Source organism: Rhyacophila brunnea, unplaced genomic scaffold, assembly GCF_057557595.1.
Source record: "Rhyacophila brunnea isolate RB1 unplaced genomic scaffold, BYU_Rbru_1.0 scaffold_126, whole genome shotgun sequence".
NCBI classification, from domain to species: domain Eukaryota; kingdom Metazoa; phylum Arthropoda; class Insecta; order Trichoptera; family Rhyacophilidae; genus Rhyacophila; species Rhyacophila brunnea.
In genome coordinates, this window is record NW_028232781.1 from 37,657 (window position 1) to 56,484 (window position 18,828).

Genomic DNA, 18,828 nt, shown 5'->3' on the forward strand with positions numbered 1-18,828 from the left:
CCACCATTTTTATGGTTTTTTGATATTTTTTTACTTTTTACGATCGCTTAATCCACATATTTATTAATAATTTACTTTTTTATTGTAAAAGTAAAATTAATTCTTATTACTTTTATAATTGTTATCTTAAAATTCTGAACAATGCTTTTTTCTTTCTATTATAAACAAAAAATATATTCGTTCTATTTTATTTTTTTTTGTTATTATTGGATATTTTATCTTTAGATTAAGATATTCGAACATATCTTGATGTTAGAAAAACACTCTTAAATTTAATTATATGCATGCATATTGTTTTTCTATTCTAATTTATAACTTTCTAGATATAAAATATAGTTATCAAAACATTCGATTTTTCTTTTAAATTGGATTGCGTGAAAGAATAACAAAAAAGAAAAATATTTAATATATAATGATACAATAAATTGTGATATATTTTATTATATTTTTTAACCATTTTTTTACAAACTATTATACTTTTTTTTATAAATTATTTATCTTGAATATTATTCTGATTTTATTTAAATTTTCATTTAGAATCTATAAATTAATAAATCACCATAAAATTTTTAATATTGGCATAAATAATAATAATAAGCGATATATATGTCTATTATATACATTAAACTAGATTTTCAGATTCTAAAGATCTTCACATCAATTGTTCTTTATAATATTCAAAACCATAAATATTTTATTATGTTAAGATTATTTGTTAATTAAATAATAATATGAAAATTTTTGAGATTTAATTATATGTATTTCTATTTCCCATTTATTTCTTTGTTTAAGATTATCTTGTTAATAAATTATTATTTTTTTAAGTTTTTTATTTTATTTTTCATATATATAGAAATATACTGGTGAAATCGAAATAGTTTTCGTGTTTAGTAATTTAAAATAATCTAATAATAGATTCATCTTTTAAAAAACTGAAATTTTCAATGGAAATATAAATATATTGAAAATACAAACGATATATTTTTCTATTTAGACACCGGATATTAGAGTTTTATGTAAATATTTAAAGTTTAATGCACTTATATAATAATATTGATATATAAATTACGTCTCTGATAGAAAACTATAGTTATTGTTTTATTTTATTCCGCATAAATTGTAATTTTTATTGATTATTTGTGGCTTAATTATCATATTTATACCAATCTTTTGGTTTTTTTCTTTATATAGGCGGTTTTCTACTTTTCTAGTTGTATAGAATAAATCCTTTATGTTAAAATAAACAGCTTTTAAATGAATATTTCATGTTAATAGTCTTTTTTATTATAAATATTTCATGCGGCATGTTATATTATCGATTTTCTATCCTATTTTAAATATAATATGTCTGCAGCGAGATGAGAAAAAACAAGTTTTATGTATTTTTTTGTGCCAAAAAGACATATCAATCTCATTTTAAACATAATTTTATTACTTTTAGCTGAATTATGTCGCTGATCAGCCGAATAAGTGGTGATAAATATGTCCACTAGCACAGAAAGAAATAATACAATGATAATTTATGACATTATAAATACATTATCTATAGTTGGAATATATAAAAATCATCTTTTTGTGGATATATAGCCATAACCAACTTGGTTATATTTATGATTTTTTTGCCTTATAATGAATATTTATATACTCTACTAGACACAGTGAATATTTGTACATATGTTTTTTTATTCAGAAAAGGTGAATTTATTAATTTTTCGGTCAATTCCAAGTTTTATGTGTTGCCATATTTTTTTCTGTCTTAAAAAAAACCTAGAACCAAGTCCTGTTTGGCGAAAAAAACAATTTTTACGAGCTTATCATACTTTTATAAGCCAAGGTACACATTCTGAATTTCTCATATTTCTCATTATCTGCGATTTTTTTTAATAATTAATGACATCGCAAAAAAAAGGGATTTTTTTTCTTGTAATAAAATTAAGTTTTCTTATGCTGATTATCTTTTTATTCGTAAAGTACTTAGAAAATCATATATTTTAATTTTTTCTTGTTTCTGAAACTTTTATGTGTGGATTAAGTCGACTATTTTTTTTCTTTATTTTAGTGGTTTTTTTATGTGATAATAACTATCATATACACCAAATCGAAAAAATATGTTTTGAATTATAAATCGATATAGATTATGCTTGATGTATTTTGATATGGGATTTTAGTAGAAAGTTTAAGGATCCTATTATTTTTTTATCTTTTAATGATCAATTACATAAAATATTGAATATATTTTTATATCTTATTAAAATATTCAATTATAAAAAAAGATTTTGATATCATTTAATTGATTTTGATGTTCATTTATAATATATTTTAGGTATGTTTCTTATGTACGAAAATAAAGGTGGATAATGCTAAAATAGGTAATTTTTATGAGTTAAATGTCAAAAAAGCTGTTTTATTTATTAAGTAAATGAATAAAAATGTTTTTTTTTCTTCTTTTTTTTTTAATTTTATGTAATTTTTTTTTATATTTCTAATCATCTAAAATACTAACTTTTTCGATTTTTTTTAATACTGAGATAAAATTATTACTGAATAATGGAATTTATGTAACCTATACACACTCTTAGAAAATATATTTCTGTAAACTAGACATGATTTTGAATTTTAATCTGCTTGCTAAAGTAAAACAAACAACAGATTTAATAATTAAAAATTTGAAGAAATAGATTTTTTATGAACTATTTAGGTGATTTATTTGCTATTTAATACATATAATCGCCTAAATAACCATAAAGAGGTGCTAATTCTGTTAGATAGCTGAATAAAAACCCCTTTTTTGGTATTATTCTACCGCAAATTAACACGTCTAATATTGAATATAACCATAATCATACATTTATAATGAATTATTGGTACTAATAATACAATAATTGTTAAATAGTTCAGCTAGGATGAAATAGAAATATCTATTTAGAATACAGTGTTTGTTGAATACTATTTCTTTAGAATATAATAATAATAAAAATAAGCATTTTTCTGATAATATCTAGGTATATATAGTTTTATTTTCTGTTTTTTTCTTATATCATTTATTATAATGCATTTACCATATAATAAAAAAGTAGTTAGCCTTTTTTTTAAATTTTTCATGTTTAAAAAGTTTATATACATACAGAAATAATATACATATTGCTCTGATATAAAGTAAAAAATGCATAAATACTTGATTTTATTGTAAAAAGTGTATTTTATGGCAAAATATTCGACAATTTATATATGATAATCTATGTTTTATGTTTCTATATCTATTAATAGATTTATATTTTTTAAATTACGATGCAATGAACACAACAATAGAGTCGCCCTTCTAGGGTAGGGGCGACTCTATTATTATATTTATCACTCGTTTATGATATTATTTCTTACCATGTTTTCAATGATCAGATAATCCTCATCTAAAATCTTTCAGTTTTAGTGAATAAAATGAAAAACCATTGATGTCTTTTACAAATTAAATAGCCTTTTATCACTTTTTTGTAATGAAAAAAAAAACATCAAAATCTGTGCTAGATTACAAAATAAAACATAAATAAGAGATATAATTGCAAGATATAATCACTCTTATATTTTAAGGCTGCTTCAACAGCCAAATATTTTAAAATTATATCCACAAATGTAATAAATATATTTTTCGTAATTTCTTGGTAACATAAAACCTGGATTTTATATAACTTGCATTATTTAAATTGTTGTATTTTGGATATTTTATATATATATGTTAAATAGAAGCAATTGTCTACAAAAGTTAACACAAATAAGTTCTGATGCTTTTTTCTATAGTAAAAGTTTCTATTTATTTGTGATTTTAAATCTATTCGATTGACATAAAAAATCACATATCCGTGTTTGTAAAAAACGATAAAAAATACTATTAGTGGTATGAAACAATATAAAAAAGGTTTTTTATGCAATTCCTTCTGGTATAATTTGAAGTTTTTCGTTTTTAAAATCCATAAGCTGTAACAATAAAAACTTATCTTCTGTATCGTAGTGTGAGTTTTATCTTAAAAATACAATGTTTTTTTCCCTTTTCTTGATAATCTGTTTTATTTGTTTATAAAATTGCATACTAAGCCTTATGTGAATAAAAAAAGGTTTTTTTTTGTTTTTATAGATAATTGATTTCAAATTATATGTTTAACTATTTAAAGATTAATATTTAATTGCATAATCATTTTTTTTCTTATAAATAGGTTTGAATATTACTCGTTAGATTTTTATATCTTTAACTATTTAAAAACGATTATTTTTGTTTGACTATATATACTTTTATAGGTTCTTCTCTGATATTTTTTATAACTGAGTTTATTCATATGCGTTATAGTTTTTTTGCGTCATTTAATTAACATCAAAAAACATTTATTTCCAGAGAAACCTCTTCTATATGAACTATTTTATTATTTTATACTTTATTATATTTGATTTGAATAGCGTAATATAATGTTTTTATATTTATTCTCTAATCGATATAACTATTACATTATGATAAATTTTGTTTCTTTTTCTGTTTTTATATAAATAAAATCAAAAATCGTATGTTATTTTAGATTTTATTTTTATTTGTTGTACCTAATAATATATTTGTTGTTTTTTTTACAATTCGATAAAAACCAGAAAATTTATTATTATATTTTAAACCAATTTTATAGCTATTAGGTTTTCATTTTTTGTAAATGACTTTATATTTTTTTATTTATCTTCCATTTTTTAATAAATCTAATAGTTAGCTTTTCAAATGTGAACATAAATTTTATATTTCTAGATTTGAAAATTCATGGTTTTATCCACATAAATGATGTAAATATTGAATTGCCAAGCATTTACTGTTTCACTAGAATATTAAAGTGTAATTTTTATATTTTTAGAATTATATACAAGAATTATGATATATTCTGAAGATTTATATTTTATAATGATTTTAGACGTGGGTTAAATATAATCGATTTTGAAATTTTTTTTTTGAAATTTTATTTAGATGGATTTTGTCTGAAGGTTCAAATTTTACAATGATTATAGACATGGGTTAAATAAATTAATTTGGACTTTTTTTTTATAAAATTTTTTTTTAGCAAGATTCAATCGAAGGTTCAAATTTTATAATAATTATAGACAAGGAAATAAATTAAATATACACTGTAAATTGAATAATTATTTGATATTATTTATATATCAACATTTGCTGTTTTGTTTTTATGTTTTACGTTTTTCGTTGGATATAATTATTTGCTTACAATAATTCAATTTTGTGTCTTAATGTATTAATAATCTTTAGCTTCTTTAAGATGTTTTATCGTATATGTTAAATATCCTAATTTGCTTTATTTTACATATAATAAACTTGATTTATGCATTTTGAATTTTACATAAGAATGTATATAAAGGTTTAATATTGTTACTTTATATGAAATTATATTTTATTATTTATATCACTGCTATTACTAGAATTCTTTTATTTATATATTTTTTTGTAAAAATTTCGCGAATCTTGAAAAAAATTAAATATTTACTAGAATTGATAGCTAGAAATATATGAATCCTTTTATTTTTTAATTTTTATAAACCTGTGTTATGTTCTCAACAGTTTTCTTTTGGCCTTTATCTAAACAAAGCTGATCTGAAATGGTCATTGATCAAATTTACCCCTTTTCTAGATAAGAAAATAAAATAATACGATTTTTACCATGATATTTCCGTCTATTTCACCGAATTTTTGTCTTGAAACTGATATTTTATCCATTGAGTATATACATGTGCGTTTTTTTCTGAAAATGGGGCATTTTTTTGAAAAAAAAACAAAGCTCTGTATATCCTTTATCAGATTTTCTATTTTAGTTTATCTTTTTAATCATCGCTATGATAACATTGAAATCTCAAAGTTAATGTCTTTATATTCTTATGCAATTAAGATCATAAATATATAACTAAATTGTAATAATGCCATTATTTATAGGAGATTTATATGTTTTTATCCTTTTCAATGATAATTATACCACCATTTTTATGGTTTTTTGATATTTTTTTACTTTTTACGATCGCTTAATCCACATATTTATTAATAATTTACTTTTTTATTGTAAAAGTAAAATTAATTCTTATTACTTTTATAATTGTTATCTTAAAATTCTGAACAATGCTTTTTTCTTTCTATTATAAACAAAAAATATATTCGTTCTATTTTATTTTTTTTTGTTATTATTGGATATTTTATCTTTAGATTAAGATATTCGAACATATCTTGATGTTAGAAAAACACTCTTAAATTTAATTATATGCATGCATATTGTTTTTCTATTCTAATTTATAACTTTCTAGATATAAAATATAGTTATCAAAACATTCGATTTTTCTTTTAAATTGGATTGCGTGAAAGAATAACAAAAAAGAAAAATATTTAATATATAATGATACAATAAATTGTGATATATTTTATTATATTTTTTAACCATTTTTTTACAAACTATTATACTTTTTTTTATAAATTATTTATCTTGAATATTATTCTGATTTTATTTAAATTTTCATTTAGAATCTATAAATTAATAAATCACCATAAAATTTTTAATATTGGCATAAATAATAATAATAAGCGATATATATGTCTATTATATACATTAAACTAGATTTTCAGATTCTAAAGATCTTCACATCAATTGTTCTTTATAATATTCAAAACCATAAATATTTTATTATGTTAAGATTATTTGTTAATTAAATAATAATATGAAAATTTTTGAGATTTAATTATATGTATTTCTATTTCCCATTTATTTCTTTGTTTAAGATTATCTTGTTAATAAATTATTATTTTTTTAAGTTTTTTATTTTATTTTTCATATATATAGAAATATACTGGTGAAATCGAAATAGTTTTCGTGTTTAGTAATTTAAAATAATCTAATAATAGATTCATCTTTTAAAAAACTGAAATTTTCAATGGAAATATAAATATATTGAAAATACAAACGATATATTTTTCTATTTAGACACCGGATATTAGAGTTTTATGTAAATATTTAAAGTTTAATGCACTTATATAATAATATTGATATATAAATTACGTCTCTGATAGAAAACTATAGTTATTGTTTTATTTTATTCCGCATAAATTGTAATTTTTATTGATTATTTGTGGCTTAATTATCATATTTATACCAATCTTTTGGTTTTTTTCTTTATATAGGCGGTTTTCTACTTTTCTAGTTGTATAGAATAAATCCTTTATGTTAAAATAAACAGCTTTTAAATGAATATTTCATGTTAATAGTCTTTTTTATTATAAATATTTCATGCGGCATGTTATATTATCGATTTTCTATGCTATTTTAAATATAATATGTCTGCAGCGAGATGAGAAAAAACAAGTTTTATGTATTTTTTTGTGCCAAAAAGACATATCAATCTCATTTTAAACATAATTTTATTACTTTTAGCTGAATTATGTCGCTGATCAGCCGAATAAGTGGTGATAAATATGTCCACTAGCACAGAAAGAAATAATACAATGATAATTTATGACATTATAAATACATTATCTATAGTTGGAATATATAAAAATCATCTTTTTGTGGATATATAGCCATAACCAACTTGGTTATATTTATGATTTTTTTGCCTTATAATGAATATTTATATACTCTACTAGACACAGTGAATATTTGTACATATGTTTTTTTATTCAGAAAAGGTGAATTTATTAATTTTTCGGTCAATTCCAAGTTTTATGTGTTGCCATATTTTTTTCTGTCTTAAAAAAAACCTAGAACCAAGTCCTGTTTGGCGAAAAAAACAATTTTTACGAGCTTATCATACTTTTATAAGCCAAGGTACACATTCTGAATTTCTCATATTTCTCATTATCTGCGATTTTTTTTAATAATTAATGACATCGCAAAAAAAAGGGATTTTTTTTCTTGTAATAAAATTAAGTTTTCTTATGCTGATTATCTTTTTATTCGTAAAGTACTTAGAAAATCATATATTTTAATTTTTTCTTGTTTCTGAAACTTTTATGTGTGGATTAAGTCGACTATTTTTTTTCTTTATTTTAGTGGTTTTTTTATGTGATAATAACTATCATATACACCAAATCGAAAAAATATGTTTTGAATTATAAATCGATATAGATTATGCTTGATGTATTTTGATATGGGATTTTAGTAGAAAGTTTAAGGATCCTATTATTTTTTTATCTTTTAATGATCAATTACATAAAATATTGAATATATTTTTATATCTTATTAAAATATTCAATTATAAAAAAAGATTTTGATATCATTTAATTGATTTTGATGTTCATTTATAATATATTTTAGGTATGTTTCTTATGTACGAAAATAAAGGTGGATAATGCTAAAATAGGTAATTTTTATGAGTTAAATGTCAAAAAAGCTGTTTTATTTATTAAGTAAATGAATAAAAATGTTTTTTTTTCTTCTTTTTTTTTTAATTTTATGTAATTTTTTTTTATATTTCTAATCATCTAAAATACTAACTTTTTCGATTTTTTTTAATACTGAGATAAAATTATTACTGAATAATGGAATTTATGTAACCTATACACACTCTTAGAAAATATATTTCTGTAAACTAGACATGATTTTGAATTTTAATCTGCTTGCTAAAGTAAAACAAACAACAGATTTAATAATTAAAAATTTGAAGAAATAGATTTTTTATGAACTATTTAGGTGATTTATTTGCTATTTAATACATATAATCGCCTAAATAACCATAAAGAGGTGCTAATTCTGTTAGATAGCTGAATAAAAACCCCTTTTTTGGTATTATTCTACCGCAAATTAACACGTCTAATATTGAATATAACCATAATCATACATTTATAATGAATTATTGGTACTAATAATACAATAATTGTTAAATAGTTCAGCTAGGATGAAATAGAAATATCTATTTAGAATACAGTGTTTGTTGAATACTATTTCTTTAGAATATAATAATAATAAAAATAAGCATTTTTCTGATAATATCTAGGTATATATAGTTTTATTTTCTGTTTTTTTCTTATATCATTTATTATAATGCATTTACCATATAATAAAAAAGTAGTTAGCCTTTTTTTTAAATTTTTCATGTTTAAAAAGTTTATATACATACAGAAATAATATACATATTGCTCTGATATAGAGTAAAAAATGCATAAATACTTGATTTTATTGTAAAAAGTGTATTTTATGGCAAAATATTCGACAATTTATATATGATAATCTATGTTTTATGTTTCTATATCTATTAATAGATTTATATTTTTTAAATTACGATGCAATGAACACAACAATAGAGTCGCCCTTCTAGGGTAGGGGCGACTCTATTATTATATTTATCACTCGTTTATGATATTATTTCTTACCATGTTTTCAATGATCAGATAATCCTCATCTAAAATCTTTCAGTTTTAGTGAATAAAATGAAAAACCATTGATGTCTTTTACAAATTAAATAGCCTTTTATCACTTTTTTGTAATGAAAAAAAAACATCAAAATCTGTGCTAGATTACAAAATAAAACATAAATAAGAGATATAATTGCAAGATATAATCACTCTTATATTTTAAGGCTGCTTCAACAGCCAAATATTTTAAAATTATATCCACAAATGTAATAAATATATTTTTCGTAATTTCTTGGTAACATAAAACCTGGATTTTATATAACTTGCATTATTTAAATTGTTGTATTTTGGATATTTTATATATATATGTTAAATAGAAGCAATTGTCTACAAAAGTTAACACAAATAAGTTCTGATGCTTTTTTCTATAGTAAAAGTTTACATTTATTTGTGATTTTAAATCTATTCGATTGACATAAAAAATCACATATCCGTGTTTGTAAAAAACGATAAAAAATACTATTAGTGGTATGAAACAATATAAAAAAGGTTTTTTATGCAATTCCTTCTGCTATAATTTGAAGTTTTTCGTTTTTAAAATCCATAAGCTGTAACAATAAAAACTTATCTTCTGTATCGTAGTGTGAGTTTTATCTTAAAAATACAATGTTTTTTCCCCTTTTCTTGATAATCTGTTTTATTTGTTTATAAAATTGCATACTAAGCCTTATGTGAATAAAAAAAGGTTTTTTTTTGTTTTTATAGATAATTGATTTCAAATTATATGTTTAACTATTTAAAGATTAATATTTAATTGCATAATCATTTTTTTTCTTATAAATAGGTTTGAATATTACTCGTTAGATTTTTATATCTTTAACTATTTAAAAACGATTATTTTTGTTTGACTATATATACTTTTATAGGTTCTTCTCTGATATTTTTTATAACTGAGTTTATTCATATGCGTTATAGTTTTTTTGCGTCATTTAATTAACATCAAAAAACATTTATTTCCAGAGAAACCTCTTCTATATGAACTATTTTATTATTTTATACTTTATTATATTTGATTTGAATAGCGTAATATAATGTTTTTATATTTATTCTCTAATCGATATAACTATTACATTATGATAAATTTTGTTTCTTTTTCTGTTTTTATATAAATAAAATCAAAAATCGTATGTTATTTTAGATTTTATTTTTATTTGTTGTACCTAATAATATATTTGTTGTTTTTTTTACAATTCGATAAAAACCAGAAAATTTATTATTATATTTTAAACCAATTTTATAGCTATTAGGTTTTCATTTTTTGTAAATGACTTTATATTTTTTTATTTATCTTCCATTTTTTAATAAATCTAATAGTTAGCTTTTCAAATGTGAACATAAATTTTATATTTCTAGATTTGAAAATTCATGGTTTTATCCACATAAATGATGTAAATATTGAATTGCCAAGCATTTACTGTTTCACTAGAATATTAAAGTGTAATTTTTATATTTTTAGAATTATATACAAGAATTATGATATATTCTGAAGATTTATATTTTATAATGATTTTAGACGTGGGTTAAATATAATCGATTTTGAAATTTTTTTTTTGAAATTTTATTTAGATGGATTTTGTCTGAAGGTTCAAATTTTACAATGATTATAGACATGGGTTAAATAAATTAATTTGGACTTTTTTTTTATAAAATTTTTTTTTAGCAAGATTCAATCGAAGGTTCAAATTTTATAATAATTATAGACAAGGAAATAAATTAAATATACACTGTAAATTGAATAATTATTTGATATTATTTATATATCAACATTTGCTGTTTTGTTTTTATGTTTTACGTTTTTCGTTGGATATAATTATTTGCTTACAATAATTCAATTTTGTGTCTTAATGTATTAATAATCTTTAGCTTCTTTAAGATGTTTTATCGTATATGTTAAATATCCTAATTTGCTTTATTTTACATATAATAAACTTGATTTATGCATTTTGAATTTTACATAAGAATGTATATAAAGGTTTAATATTGTTACTTTATATGAAATTATATTTTATTATTTATATCACTGCTATTACTAGAATTCTTTTATTTATATATTTTTTTGTAAAAATTTCGCGAATCTTGAAAAAAATTAAATATTTACTAGAATTGATAGCTAGAAATATATGAATCCTTTTATTTTTTAATTTTTATAAACCTGTGTTATGTTCTCAACAGTTTTCTTTTGGCCTTTATCTAAACAAAGCTGATCTGAAATGGTCATTGATCAAATTTACCCCTTTTCTAGATAAGAAAATAAAATAATACGATTTTTACCATGATATTTCCGTCTATTTCACCGAATTTTTGTCTTGAAACTGATATTTTATCCATTGAGTATATACATGTGCGTTTTTTTCTGAAAATGGGGCATTTTTTTGAAAAAAAAACAAAGCTCTGTATATCCTTTATCAGATTTTCTATTTTAGTTTATCTTTTTAATCATCGCTATGATAACATTGAAATCTCAAAGTTAATGTCTTTATATTCTTATGCAATTAAGATCATAAATATATAACTAAATTGTAATAATGCCATTATTTATAGGAGATTTATATGTTTTTATCCTTTTCAATGATAATTATACCACCATTTTTATGGTTTTTTGATATTTTTTTACTTTTTACGATCGCTTAATCCACATATTTATTAATAATTTACTTTTTTATTGTAAAAGTAAAATTAATTCTTATTACTTTTATAATTGTCATCTTAAAATTCTGAACAATGCTTTTTTCTTTCTATTATAAACAAAAAATATATTCGTTCTATTTTATTTTTTTTTGTTATTATTGGATATTTTATCTTTAGATTAAGATATTCGAACATATCTTGATGTTAGAAAAACACTCTTAAATTTAATTATATGCATGCATATTGTTTTTCTATTCTAATTTATAACTTTCTAGATATAAAATATAGTTATCAAAACATTCGATTTTTCTTTTAAATTGGATTGCGTGAAAGAATAACAAAAAAGAAAAATATTTAATATATAATGATACAATAAATTGTGATATATTTTATTATATTTTTTAACCATTTTTTTACAAACTATTATACTTTTTTTTATAAATTATTTATCTTGAATATTATTCTGATTTTATTTAAATTTTCATTTAGAATCTATAAATTAATAAATCACCATAAAATTTTTAATATTGGCATAAATAATAATAATAAGCGATATATATGTCTATTATATACATTAAACTAGATTTTCAGATTCTAAAGATCTTCACATCAATTGTTCTTTATAATATTCAAAACCATAAATATTTTATTATGTTAAGATTATTTGTTAATTAAATAATAATATGAAAATTTTTGAGATTTAATTATATGTATTTCTATTTCCCATTTATTTCTTTGTTTAAGATTATCTTGTTAATAAATTATTATTTTTTTAAGTTTTTTATTTTATTTTTCATATATATAGAAATATACTGGTGAAATCGAAATAGTTTTCGTGTTTAGTAATTTAAAATAATCTAATAATAGATTCATCTTTTAAAAAACTGAAATTTTCAATGGAAATATAAATATATTGAAAATACAAACGATATATTTTTCTATTTAGACACCGGATATTAGAGTTTTATGTAAATATTTAAAGTTTAATGCACTTATATAATAATATTGATATATAAATTACGTCTCTGATAGAAAACTATAGTTATTGTTTTATTTTATTCCGCATAAATTGTAATTTTTATTGATTATTTGTGGCTTAATTATCATATTTATACCAATCTTTTGGTTTTTTTCTTTATATAGGCGGTTTTCTACTTTTCTAGTTGTATAGAATAAATCCTTTATGTTAAAATAAACAGCTTTTAAATGAATATTTCATGTTAATAGTCTTTTTTATTATAAATATTTCATGCGGCATGTTATATTATCGATTTTCTATGCTATTTTAAATATAATATGTCTGCAGCGAGATGAGAAAAAACAAGTTTTATGTATTTTTTTGTGCCAAAAAGACATATCAATCTCATTTTAAACATAATTTTATTACTTTTAGCTGAATTATGTCGCTGATCAGCCGAATAAGTGGTGATAAATATGTCCACTAGCACAGAAAGAAATAATACAATGATAATTTATGACATTATAAATACATTATCTATAGTTGGAATATATAAAAATCATCTTTTTGTGGATATATAGCCATAACCAACTTGGTTATATTTATGATTTTTTTGCCTTATAATGAATATTTATATACTCTACTAGACACAGTGAATATTTGTACATATGTTTTTTTATTCAGAAAAGGTGAATTTATTAATTTTTCGGTCAATTCCAAGTTTTATGTGTTGCCATATTTTTTTCTGTCTTAAAAAAAACCTAGAACCAAGTCCTGTTTGGCGAAAAAAACAATTTTTACGAGCTTATCATACTTTTATAAGCCAAGGTACACATTCTGAATTTCTCATATTTCTCATTATCTGCGATTTTTTTTAATAATTAATGACATCGCAAAAAAAAGGGATTTTTTTTCTTGTAATAAAATTAAGTTTTCTTATGCTGATTATCTTTTTATTCGTAAAGTACTTAGAAAATCATATATTTTAATTTTTTCTTGTTTCTGAAACTTTTATGTGTGGATTAAGTCGACTATTTTTTTTCTTTATTTTAGTGGTTTTTTTATGTGATAATAACTATCATATACACCAAATCGAAAAAATATGTTTTGAATTATAAATCGATATAGATTATGCTTGATGTATTTTGATATGGGATTTTAGTAGAAAGTTTAAGGATCCTATTATTTTTTTATCTTTTAATGATCAATTACATAAAATATTGAATATATTTTTATATCTTATTAAAATATTCAATTATAAAAAAAGATTTTGATATCATTTAATTGATTTTGATGTTCATTTATAATATATTTTAGGTATGTTTCTTATGTACGAAAATAAAGGTGGATAATGCTAAAATAGGTAATTTTTATGAGTTAAATGTCAAAAAAGCTGTTTTATTTATTAAGTAAATGAATAAAAATGTTTTTTTTTCTTCTTTTTTTTTTAATTTTATGTAATTTTTTTTTATATTTCTAATCATCTAAAATACTAACTTTTTCGATTTTTTTTAATACTGAGATAAAATTATTACTGAATAATGGAATTTATGTAACCTATACACACTCTTAGAAAATATATTTCTGTAAACTAGACATGATTTTGAATTTTAATCTGCTTGCTAAAGTAAAACAAACAACAGATTTAATAATTAAAAATTTGAAGAAATAGATTTTTTATGAACTATTTAGGTGATTTATTTGCTATTTAATACATATAATCGCCTAAATAACCATAAAGAGGTGCTAATTCTGTTAGATAGCTGAATAAAAACCCCTTTTTTGGTATTATTCTACCGCAAATTAACACGTCTAATATTGAATATAACCATAATCATACATTTATAATGAATTATTGGTACTAATAATACAATAATTGTTAAATAGTTCAGCTAGGATGAAATAGAAATATCTATTTAGAATACAGTGTTTGTTGAATACTATTTCTTTAGAATATAATAATAATAAAAATAAGCATTTTTCTGATAATATCTAGGTATATATAGTTTTATTTTCTGTTTTTTTCTTATATCATTTATTATAATGCATTTACCATATAATAAAAAAGTAGTTAGCCTTTTTTTTAAATTTTTCATGTTTAAAAAGTTTATATACATACAGAAATAATATACATATTGCTCTGATATAAAGTAAAAAATGCATAAATACTTGATTTTATTGTAAAAAGTGTATTTTATGGCAAAATATTCGACAATTTATATATGATAATCTATGTTTTATGTTTCTATATCTATTAATAGATTTATATTTTTTAAATTACGATGCAATGAACACAACAATAGAGTCGCCCTTCTAGGGTAGGGGCGACTCTATTATTATATTTATCACTCGTTTATGATATTATTTCTTACCATGTTTTCAATGATCAGATAATCCTCATCTAAAATCTTTCAGTTTTAGTGAATAAAATGAAAAACCATTGATGTCTTTTACAAATTAAATAGCCTTTTATCACTTTTTTGTAATGAAAAAAAAACATCAAAATCTGTGCTAGATTACAAAATAAAACATAAATAAGAGATATAATTGCAAGATATAATCACTCTTATATTTTAAGGCTGCTTCAACAGCCAAATATTTTAAAATTATATCCACAAATGTAATAAATACATTTTTCGTAATTTCTTGGTAACATAAAACCTGGATTTTATATAACTTGCATTATTTAAATTGTTGTATTTTGGATATTTTATATATATATGTTAAATAGAAGCAATTGTCTACAAAAGTTAACACAAATAAGTTCTGATGCTTTTTTCTATAGTAAAAGTTTCTATTTATTTGTGATTTTAAATCTATTCGATTGACATAAAAAATCACATATCCGTGTTTGTAAAAAACGATAAAAAATACTATTAGTGGTATGAAACAATATAAAAAAGGTTTTTTATGCAATTCTTCTGGTATAATTTGAAGTTTTTCGTTTTTAAAATCCATAAGCTGTAACAATAAAAACTTATCTTCTGTATCGTAGTGTGAGTTTTATCTTAAAAATACAATGTTTTTTTCCCTTTTCTTGATAATCTGTTTTATTTGTTTATAAAATTGCATACTAAGCCTTATGTGAATAAAAAAAGGTTTTTTTTTGTTTTTATAGATAATTGATTTCAAATTATATGTTTAACTATTTAAAGATTAATATTTAATTGCATAATCATTTTTTTTCTTATAAATAGGTTTGAATATTACTCGTTAGATTTTTATATCTTTAACTATTTAAAAACGATTATTTTTGTTTGACTATATATACTTTTATAGGTTCTTCTCTGATATTTTTTATAACTGAGTTTATTCATATGCGTTATAGTTTTTTTGCGTCATTTAATTAACATCAAAAAACATTTATTTCCAGAGAAACCTCTTCTATATGAACTATTTTATTATTTTATACTTTATTATATTTGATTTGAATAGCGTAATATAATGTTTTTATATTTATTCTCTAATCGATATAACTATTACATTATGATAAATTTTGTTTCTTTTTCTGTTTTTATATAAATAAAATCAAAAATCGTATGTTATTTTAGATTTTATTTTTATTTGTTGTACCTAATAATATATTTGTTGTTTTTTTTACAATTCGATAAAAACCAGAAAATTTATTATTATATTTTAAACCAATTTTATAGCTATTAGGTTTTCATTTTTTGTAAATGACTTTATATTTTTTTATTTATCTTCCATTTTTTAATAAATCTAATAGTTAGCTTTTCAAATGTGAACATAAATTTTATATTTCTAGATTTGAAAATTCATGGTTTTATCCACATAAATGATGTAAATATTGAATTGCCAAGCATTTACTGTTTCACTAGAATATTAAAGTGTAATTTTTATATTTTTAGAATTATATACAAGAATTATGATATATTCTGAAGATTTATATTTTATAATGATTTTAGACGTGGGTTAAATATAATCGATTTTGAAATTTTTTTTTTGAAATTTTATTTAGATGGATTTTGTCTGAAGGTTCAAATTTTACAATGATTATAGACATGGGTTAAATAAATTAATTTGGACTTTTTTTTTATAAAATTTTTTTTTAGCAAGATTCAATCGAAGGTTCAAATTTTATAATAATTATAGACAAGGAAATAAATTAAATATACACTGTAAATTGAATAATTATTTGATATTATTTATATATCAACATTTGCTGTTTTGTTTTTATGTTTTACGTTTTTCGTTGGATATAATTATTTGCTTACAATAATTCAATTTTGTGTCTTAATGTATTAATAATCTTTAGCTTCTTTAAGATGTTTTATCGTATATGTTAAATATCCTAATTTGCTTTATTTTACATATAATAAACTTGATTTATGCATTTTGAATTTTACATAAGAATGTATATAAAGGTTTAATATTGTTACTTTATATGAAATTATATTTTATTATTTATATCACTGCTATTACTAGAATTCTTTTATTTATATATTTTTTTGTAAAAATTTCGCGAATCTTGAAAAAAATTAAATATTTACTAGAATTGATAGCTAGAAATATATGAATCCTTTTATTTTTTAATTTTTATAAACCTGTGTTATGTTCTCAACAGTTTTCTTTTGGCCTTTATCTAAACAAAGCTGATCTGAAATGGTCATTGATCAAATTTACCCCTTTTCTAGATAAGAAAATAAAATAATACGATTTTTACCATGATATTTCCGTCTATTTCACCGAATTTTTGTCTTGAAACTGATATTTTATCCATTGAGTATATACATGTGCGTTTTTTTCTGAAAATGGGGCATTTTTTTGAAAAAAAAACAAAGCTCTGTATATCCTTTATCAGATTTTCTATTTTAGTTTATCTTTTTAATCATCGCTATGATAACATTGAAATCTCAAAGTTAATGTCTTTATATTCTTATGCAATTAAGATCATAAATATATAACTAAATTGTAATAATGCCATTATTTATAGGAGATTTATATGTTTTTATCCTTTTCAATGATAATTATACCACCATTTTTATGGTTTTTTGATATTTTTTTACTTTTTACGATCGCTTAATCCACATATTTATTAATAATTTACTTTTTTATTGTAAAAGTAAAATTAATTCTTATTACTTTTATAATTGTTATCTTAAAATTCTGAACAATGCTTTTTTCTTTCTATTATAAACAAAAAATATATTCGTTCTATTTTATTTTTTTTTGTTATTATTGGATATTTTATCTTTAGATTAAGATATTCGAACATATCTTGATGTTAGAAAAACACTCTTAAATTTAATTATATGCATGCATATTGTTTTTCTATTCTAATTTATAACTTTCTAGATATAAAATATAGTTATCAAAACATTCGATTTTTCTTTTAAATTGGATTGCGTGAAAGAATAACAAAAAAGAAAAATATTTAATATATAATGATACAATAAATTGTGATATATTTTATTATATTTTTTAACCATTTTTTTACAAACTATTATACTTTTTTTTATAAATTATTTATCTTGAATATTATTCTGATTTTATTTAAATTTTCATTTAGAATCTATAAATTAATAAATCACCATAAAATTTTTAATATTGGCATAAATAATAATAATAAGCGATATATATGTCTATTATATACATTAAACTAGATTTTCAGATTCTAAAGATCTTCACATCAATTGTTCTTTATAATATTCAAAACCATAAATATTTTATTATGTTAAGATTATTTGTTAATTAAATAATAATATGAAAATTTTTGAGATTTAATTATATGTATTTCTATTTCCCATTTATTTCTTTGTTTAAGATTATCTTGTTAATAAATTATTATTTTTTTAAGTTT